General features: G+C 45.8%; 1 pseudogene; it reads left to right on the top strand.

The window, feature by feature from the left end:
- The first annotated feature begins 458 nt into the window (after positions 1 to 458).
- Positions 459 to 1,686, top strand: LOC136470071 (calcium-transporting ATPase 4, endoplasmic reticulum-type-like; annotated as a pseudogene).
- Positions 1,687 to 9,283: the final 7,597 nt, after the last annotated feature.

Here is a 9,283-nt window from a genome sequence, read left to right on the forward strand (position 1 = left end):
TAAACAGACGCTTCGCTTCAAAATCACAGGGGCAAAATCATAAAGTTTAAAAAGTAGGGGTAAAATCACCATTGCAGTATAAAATAGGGCTGGATTCTTGCCATTACAATTTCTCAAATTTTGAAGAATGCCATTACTATTCGTCTTATTGGAAACTTGCCATTACTATTTTGCTTTCCCCTTATCCTTGCCCTTTTCTACATCTGGAGCGTAGCTAGGTCTACCTGCAGGTGTCGTATTTCCATATGTGCCCGTATTACCCCTGTACGAGAGGATAAGGCTGAGCAGTCTGCTGCTAGTGCCGCGGTGTGTGCCCCCCCGAATTCCCACAACTCCACCGCCCGTGCCTGCACTCTGCTTCATTCGTCCATCCCCAGCGTGGGCATTGCCATCCCCTGCTTCGTTGGCTTGGTTCGTTGCGGTGTGCTCCGGTCTTCGGCTCTTCGCACCGCACGCCAATGAACCAACCACCCGACTCCTCCACCGCCGCCGCTCCGGTGCCCGCCGCCGCCACCGGCGACGCGGACGGCCTATCCGCGTTCCCGGCGTGGGCGCGGTCGGTGTCAGACTGCGAGGAGCGGCTGGGGGTCTCCATCACCCACGGCCTCTCCTCCGTCAAGGCCACGGCGCGGCTGCGCGTCCATGGGGCGAACGAGCTGGCGGAGCACCCGGGCCCGTCACTGCTGCGGCTGCTGCTGGACCAGTTCGAGGACATGCTGGTGCGCATCCTGCTCACGGCCGCCGCCGTCTCCTTGCTCCTCGCGCTCTCCTCCTCCACCTCTTCGGGCGCCGCCCCGACGCTCACCGCCTTTGTCGAGCCGCTCGTCATCTTCCTCATCCTCGTCGTGAATGTGGCCGTCGGGGTGTGGCAGGAGGCCAACGCGGAGCGGGCGTTGGACGCGCTGCAGGAGATCCAGTCCCACCACGCCGCGATCCTTCGCGATGGTGGCTGGGTCCCCGCGCTACCCGTGCGGGACCTCGTCCTGAGTGACGTCTTGCAGCTCTGCGTCAGGGATAAGGTGCCCGTCGACATGCGCGTCGCGAGCCTGCTCACCTCCACGCTCTGCCTCGAGCAAGGGTCGCTGACCGGGGAGACGATGTCCATCAACAAGACATCCCGCGCGTTGCCGGTGGAGGTCGATATACAGGCTAAGGAGTGCATGGTGTTTGCCGGCACCACCGTCGTCAACGGCGCCGCGCTCTGCATCGTCGCGCGCACTGGGATGGCCACGGAGATCGGCGCCATCCACGCGTAGATCCACCAGGCGTTGTAGTAGGGCGACGACACGCCGCTCAAGAAGAAGCTCAACGAGTTCGGGGAGGCGCTCACCAAGATCATCGGCCTCATCTGCGCGCTCGTCTGGCTCATCAACGTCAAGTACTTCCTCATCTTCGACCTCCAGGGGGGATGGATGCCAGGAACGTCAGCTTCTCCTTTGAGAAGTGCACCTACTACTTTGAGATCGCCGCGCGCTCGTTGTCGCCGCCATACCTGAGGGCCTGCCCGCCGTCATCACCACCTGCCTCGCGCTCGGGACCAGGAAGATGGCTGCCAAGAATGCGACCCTCGGTTGCACCACCTCGTACAGGGGCAATGCGGGCACATATGGAAATACGGCACCTGCAGGTGGGCCTAGCTACGCTCCAGATGTAGAAAAGGGCAAGGGTGAGGGGAAAGCAGAATAGTAATGGCAAGCTTCCAATAAGACAAATAGTAATTGCATTCTTCAAAACTGGAGAAATTGTTATGGCAAGAATCCAAATAATCCTATAAAATTGGGGCAGAAACATCAAATTCCCATCATATATTTACCACCCCGTTATACTAGATCTTCCAAAGCCTATAGCTAGTTGAATGCAAACTTTTGATCTAATTAGCAATGCACTCCATAATTTGTAAAAAAAAAAAAGAACAAGTAATAATAATATATAATCCGTCCGTAATAATTCCGTTAATCCATCATAGCAAGGGCCTAAACGGAATCTCAGCCGCTAATCGTTGACGCCTTTTGGAAGCCTTCGCCGCTAAGGCTCAGTTGGCTGGATCCAGTACAGTGCATGCAGCAGTGAGCCAGTGCCCAGTGATGAGCAGCGCCTCGCTTCCTTTTGTCCCCATGGTGAGTGGTATATGCGATGCCGTCCTGTTGCCATTGCCTCCCTACGCCTACGCTGCGTCCCTGCCCTGCCCTACATAGCTAGGGCGGCGCAACCAATATCGTACAATACAATTGTCGCCATGCTGCAGGGACCAAAGTTTAACCTAGGGCCTGTTTAGTTCACCCGCTGAATCGGCGCCGCCAAAGTTCGGCATGCACTGTAGCTACTGTAGCGTTTTGTTTTTATTTGGTAATAATTGTCTAATCGTTGACTAATTAGGCTCAAAACGTTCGTCTCGCAAAGTACAACTAAACTGTGTAATTAGTTTTTGATTTCGTCCCATTTAGTACTCCATGCATATACCGTAAGTTTAATGTGACGGAGAATCTTCTTTTTGCATAGCGTCAAATTCTGGAATCCAAGGGAACTAAACAAGGGCCTACCTACCTTTCCAAATGCCAAAGCCAGAATGTATAGGCCGAATCTTGCCCTTTCTTTTCCTCTCCGAGATCTTACCTTCTTACACTCCGTAGCAAATATCATTGACACATACCTATCATCTATTCCCTCCATCTCAAAAACACTCATGCTTTCAGGATTCTTAGGATAAATTAATGCTCAAAACAAATGTACCCTGATTATTGAAGGCGATACATGCTAACTACTTCTATAAAGTTAGTCAAACATGAGATAGTTTGACTTAGGGCCGGTGATCATTTTGGGACGAGGGAGCAAGAATGAACCGTTAATTGAGAAGAATACATGGAGTGTTGCAAAAGCGCAGTGTTCTCAGCTCGAACTATATGTGCCTAACTTAGTGTCAAGAGCTAAAACATCGATTTTTTTGGGATATATAATTTTTTAATCGTAAAATTTCAAGTTTTGTATGACGTGAATATCTACAGTGTATGGCACATGAGATCCCTATGAACAAAAGCGATGAAATCAAAGGTAGTACTAGGTAGGCCAGGGAGATTATTGGCCATTGCCTTGCCATGGAGGTATGTGATTATTCCTCTGGTGGCAACCGTACGAGTCTTGGAGCTAGCTTTGCCGACTTCCGACGGCCGTCTTGGCCCTTAATTGGGTGCGCGTCAGCTGGCAATCATCGTCTTCTTCTGAGGCATCACATGTTGATATATAATTAAGGCGACGCGGAGCAATAAGCAGGTTGATCTGCGATATCACCATAACTGATGAGTGCTAGCTACTCTGGTTATGCCTGAATAACAACATGCATGACTTCGATCAGTGACGATTTAATTAATTATTTTCAGGTCCAAAACTCTGCATTTGGTTATTGACGAGACGGACGGCTCATCAGGTTGTGTACGTGTTTAGTATTTGCTATTTTTATCTTGGGTGATTTAATTTTCAAAATTCGGTGACTGAGACACATCCAACAAAAATGAAAACGATGTCTGTTCATCGTGGTCAGATTTACATGGGAAAGCCAACAAGGGTTCAGCATACCAGTGGCCTGGTTGCTCTGCTATTTTGAAAAGAAAATGAAAAAAAAGAAACAAATAATAGTGTTGGGCACATGCATGGAGGGCTTTTAATCCTATCCGAGAGCAAATTTCATGGACTCTCGTATATGCATGAACCTGTGTGTGTGTCGACCAAAGGTTCATGCACGATACAGCATCCTCGCCCAAGCCAAGCCAAGCCAGCCTTTTGAGTTTGGCCCCGTTCCGATCCCATCAGAACGAGATTATTAAAGCATGCATGGCTTACACTATAATCATTCGTGCAGCTATTAATTTAATCCCTCTCTGCAACTGCAATGAACCCAATTAAGCCCAAGCTTAGCCTGCAGACACACCTTTTGTTGTCACTTCCACATGGACGACAATAGCAAAAAGAAAAAGACAGAGAATCAAAGGGGTGTTTGGTTCTCTAGTCGCTCTTAAAATTCATGTCACATCGAATATTTAGATACTAATAAGGAGCATTAAATATAAAGTAATTACATAGATGGAGACTAATTTGCGAGACGATTTTTTAAGCCTAATTAATTTGTCATTAGCGCATGTTATTGTAGCACCATGTTGTCAAATCATGCACTAATTAGATTTAAAAGATTCATCTCGTAAATTAGTCATAAGTTGTGTAATTAGTTTTGTAATTAATCTATATTTAATACTCTATACATGTGTTCAAACGTTCGATTTGATAAAAATTTTAGGAGACAGACAGTGCCGAAGAAGATCGCGATATGGAGACATCAATGTTAGATTCACGGTCGACTACGTTGGGCCCCGAGCGACTGATCGATGCGCTGTTTTTATGTTCCATCAGCACAGCACAGCACAGCACAGCACAGCAACATCCGCTTCAGTTTAGCACAGCCTAATCCTTCCGTCTCTAAATATATATTATTTTCGCTTCTCGAAAAATAACTTTAACTAAATATATATTAAAAAAATAATATTTATAGCACATAATTAGTATCATTAAAAAGATCTTTAAATCTAATTTTTAATAAATTTATTTAAAGATGTAAATGTTGCACGATTTTTTTTTTAAAAGTCAAACTTAACGATAATTATTTAGGGACGAAAGGAGTACATACGTAACGTCGTTGACAGCGTCAAGCCACCAAAACGAGATATTTTGCTAAGATTCTCAACGTCGATCGGTATAGGCGGCTGAGCTGGGCTTCTTTTCATCCTGTGTGCCCCGCTGCCCACTTTAATATAGGTGTGAGTATACAAATATATGTGAAATGTACTAGGGCTGATCTTAAGCGTGATAGATGAACTAAAGATTTTGAATTTCTCTTGAGGGGCATGTATAAACCACTGAGGAAGTAGGTCTTGAGAGCCAACTATACTGTATTAAGCAAATTATTATCTTTTAGATAAATCAGAAGAGCTACCGATTTATATTAAAAAGAAGATAAATCCAGATTGTTAAAATAACCTAAATACAACATAGCAACATGACTCCACAAACTACTAAAAACAAGAACTACACCAGTCGGTTGGATTGAGGCATTATAAGAGCATCCAATTTTAATAACAAAATCACAGGTACACCATATGTGAGCCCAGAAAATCAAATCTCACATATAGCTACAAATAAGGGTAATATCAAAAGATAATACTTAGTATATAACAAACTTAGTATAAAAGATATAACCTTAGATAGCAAACAGCGGCAAGATAACTCCGATCTTCGGGTGAAGACTCCACTCCACAGGGACAACTGATTGGTTGATCATAAGCCTAACTCCTCCTGACTCTAGTAATCTGGTACCCATCCAGGATTTTTATCCAATTAAAATGTAAAGGCAAGCGTAAGTACATGTTGAGTACATGGGGTTCATGTGGCTCAAAAGGTTGACACGGTTTTAACTGCGGTTAGCTTTTAGTGAGTCATGATTTTAAGCAATTGAGTAGCAGCAAGTTTATCATAAGCCCATATAAACACATAATTAGGTAAACATGAATAATGAATAGCATAAACAATTAATCAATAGTGATCATCTGTTTCGTAAGAGTTCCAAGGCCGCTCGTGACCGTGAGCACGGCTAATATACCAGTTTTACACTCTGTAGATGTTGTAGACTTTCACCATGAGCCGTAATTTACCCTTTCGCCCGAGGTGATCAGTGAAACAATCCTGATTTTCCATGAAGGAAAAATCCATAGATACGAATAATGTGATAATCGCAGAAAGACCAAGCTATCACATTATCATTATTTAGTTGATATCACAGTCATACATCACGGAATTACAAGATTATAAGACATTACAACACTGGGTAACACACCTAATTACAACATTATACTAGCGGAACGCACACAAATCAACATTAGAGTAGACGTAGCGCGTCGGCGGGTGAAGGCTCCTCCTTCACGGGCAATTATCAGAGTAGGCGTAGAATGTTAGTGGGCGTAGACTTCATCTCCTCAACCACACTTGAGCATAGGAACGAGACCACCTAATCCTAATCCTTCAATCTCCAATGTCATCATCGTAGATGACATCCAAAACCTACCAAATATCTTTCAGTACAATTTGTACTGGCCACTGGCTCCCACCCTATGCTTTGCGTATGCTTTGTGGTAAGTGGAATACAAGGGTAGAGCAAAAGGCCTATATATGGCTGTAGGTTTCCTATGCAAGTTCATCCATATTTTATAATAGTTCATCAAGTTTTAACCCATCTCATCCACACGTTCACCCATCCCATCACAGACATCTCACCACACTCTCACTCTCTAGCCGGCAAGGACTACTCCCTCTTGTACCTTGCCTTATGGCTAATAGCCGAAGCCCAACAAACCAGGGGGGAGAAGAAAGAACACCTCTCATTAATCAAGGGAAGCGTGGGTCATATAAATGTCCATATCTTGGGACACGGCTATACGTATAGATCAATCGACTCTGCAGAGCGTGTACACCTAGAACCACAAGATCACCATCATCGGCGGTGCGTACCGCCTAGGCTAATACCGACTACGTCCCAATCGGTATGGTGCCATCCTACCACTTAGCCCTAGGCCACCCCGGAGTCTACCGGCATGCTGAGACTGTGAGACATAGTACTGGGGCCCCAAAGGTCACTACGCTGTCTTAGGAGGTTGTGGGCCATACGCCCGTACCTCCCTACACTATCCACTTCCAACCTAGTAGTAATGGCACCGTCCTAGTTGGTCGAGTAACCATCCCCCGCCCATTCAGGAGCTAGTGGTGTGTACGTAGGGTCCTATGATCCGGTTCTCTCGACATACCAGTCCTTAGGGGGACCAAACATGATATCTTCTCAAAGGGGATAACCAACACCCCATGCCTCGATGGCACTTCTATCTCGAGGCTTCATCCCACAAAGACACTCCACCTTGGGATCTTCTCATCTCACATGCACCCGCCATAGGTACCTCTCGTAGGGGATGCCTAGGTCGCGCCCCCCACAAGACTCATCCAATGACTCATCGTAAGATCCTGTCCGATGGACTCAACCCTCACCACACACCCAAGACACACGCCAAGATCTCCCCAATTATTACCATATTATCGGCACCATGTGCCTTAACCACTTACAAACAATCCTCCATTAAGCATCACATCACATATATAATGCATAGTAGAAGCAGTAGCAAGTAAGTAGTAAGCGAGTGTCTAGTCTAACAGCGGGTGTGCAAGGGTATAGGTTGCGACAAGGTAATCGCTCACAAGCAATTCTACCATGCAACCTATCACAAATCATTTGCATAATAGTAAAACACTAGAGCATAATAGTAAAACACTAGAAGCTACATTATAGCATGTCTAATAGGATTCTACAAGGTTGGGTGGGACATGTCACCTATTCACTGGTCATCTTTGAGAGCCTTAGTGTACTTGTAGTCGTTCTCCTCAAGGTCCTGCTGCCGTCCGCATCTTCTCACTCCAACGGGTCCTAGTCCAATCACGTTATCCTTAATGTAACTACCTCGATAGAGCGACAAACAAGGCAATAAGCAAACAATACTCTAAAAAGGCAACAAGACTAAGAAAGATCGAATAACACCGAAAGAACACCAAGGGAAAAAGACTTAGCCCTAGCAGAGGATTTCTGATCCTCGGGCCAAAAGAGGCAGAAGTGGTTGTTTGCTAAGCACAAGCTCAAGTCATAGCCTAGCCAGTACTTCCTGGGCCAATCGTGTCGACCTCAGCTTCAAGAATAATGACCTAGACCCTAGCTCCTCCTAAGTGAAAGCATCTAGGCCCCTAGTTGGATTTCGGTGATTAATGACAATACAAGATTACTATGACTAACGTGTGTTTTGTAGAGGCAATTAAGTTAGGTCATAGTAATGGAGATCAATTGGGCAATCGAGGTGGTCATGCCCCTACGATGGAAATCATTTTGGTTTTCAAAGGATGGATGACAAGGTTAAGGATAACTAGTTCTAAGTGTCGATTGGAGTTGGAGAGACACTTAGAGTAGTTTAGGACTTTGTTTTTCCTTTAGCCGTACTATTAAGGGGAGTATGGACGGATAGCTTGACCTAGGTGAGTCTAGTGAGTTAGGTGTGGTGCACACTTGTTAAAACTAGCGCTAGGTAGCTCCTACATATGTCTAAGATCCTTTGGAGCAAACTTCATTCACATATGATTGAGAGTTGGAAGTGAATGGAGGGTCAAATGCTGACTGGACGCTGGTTCTGGTGCGACCGAACGCTGGCCACAGGGTCCAGTTAGTTCATTTGACCAAGGAGATTGTGTTCGGTGCAACCGGACGCTGGAGTGGTCAAGTGACCGGACACTCCGGTCAGTTCAACCTGCACACCAGTGATTAAGTGTTGACCGGACGCTGACAGGGTCCGATCACCACTGATCGGACGCGTCCGGTCGCATTAAACCCTCACTGGAACCTTACTATACTCGACCGGACGCTGAACCCTAGGGTCCGGTCAGTACTGACTGGACGTATCCGGTCACAGATTTTCTCTTCTAGTACCTTACTGGAGTCGACCGGACGCTGGACCTCGGCGTCTGGTCACTTGACCACTCCAGCGTCCGATCACACCGAACACAATCTCCTTGGTCAAATGAACTGACCGGACCCTACGGCCAGCGTCCGGTCGCACCGGAGCCAGCGTTCGGTCAGTATTTGACCCTCCATTCACTTCCAACTCTTGATCATATGTGAATGAAGTTTGCTCCAAAGGATCTTAGGCATATGTAGGAGCTACCTAGCGCTAGTTTTAACAAGTGTGCACCACACCTAACTCACTAGACTCACCTAGGTCAAGCTACCCATCTATACCCCCTTAATAGTATGGTAAAAGGAAAAACAAAGTCCTAAACTACTCTAAGTGTCTCTCCAACTCCAATCGACACTTAGAACTAGTCATCCTTAACCTTGTCATCCATCCTTTGAAAACCAAAACAATTTCCATCATAGGGGCATGACCACCTCGATTGCCCAATTGATCTCCATTACTATGACCTAACTTAATTGCCTCTACAAAACACATGTTAGTCATAGTAATCTTGTATTGTCATTAATCACCAAAATCCAACTAGGGGCCTAGATGCTTTCAATCTCCCCCTTTTTGGTGATTGATGACAATACCACCTCGAGTATGTGAAAGAGTGAGGTTTTTGACAGACTTGGTTCATATAAGCTTTTGTCAATAAGAACAAAAGAGTTAGGCAAGCTTATATGACCCAAGCCAACACAATGTAC

This window comes from Miscanthus floridulus, chromosome 8 (assembly GCF_019320115.1).
Source record: "Miscanthus floridulus cultivar M001 chromosome 8, ASM1932011v1, whole genome shotgun sequence".
NCBI classification, from domain to species: Eukaryota; Viridiplantae; Streptophyta; class Magnoliopsida; order Poales; family Poaceae; genus Miscanthus; species Miscanthus floridulus.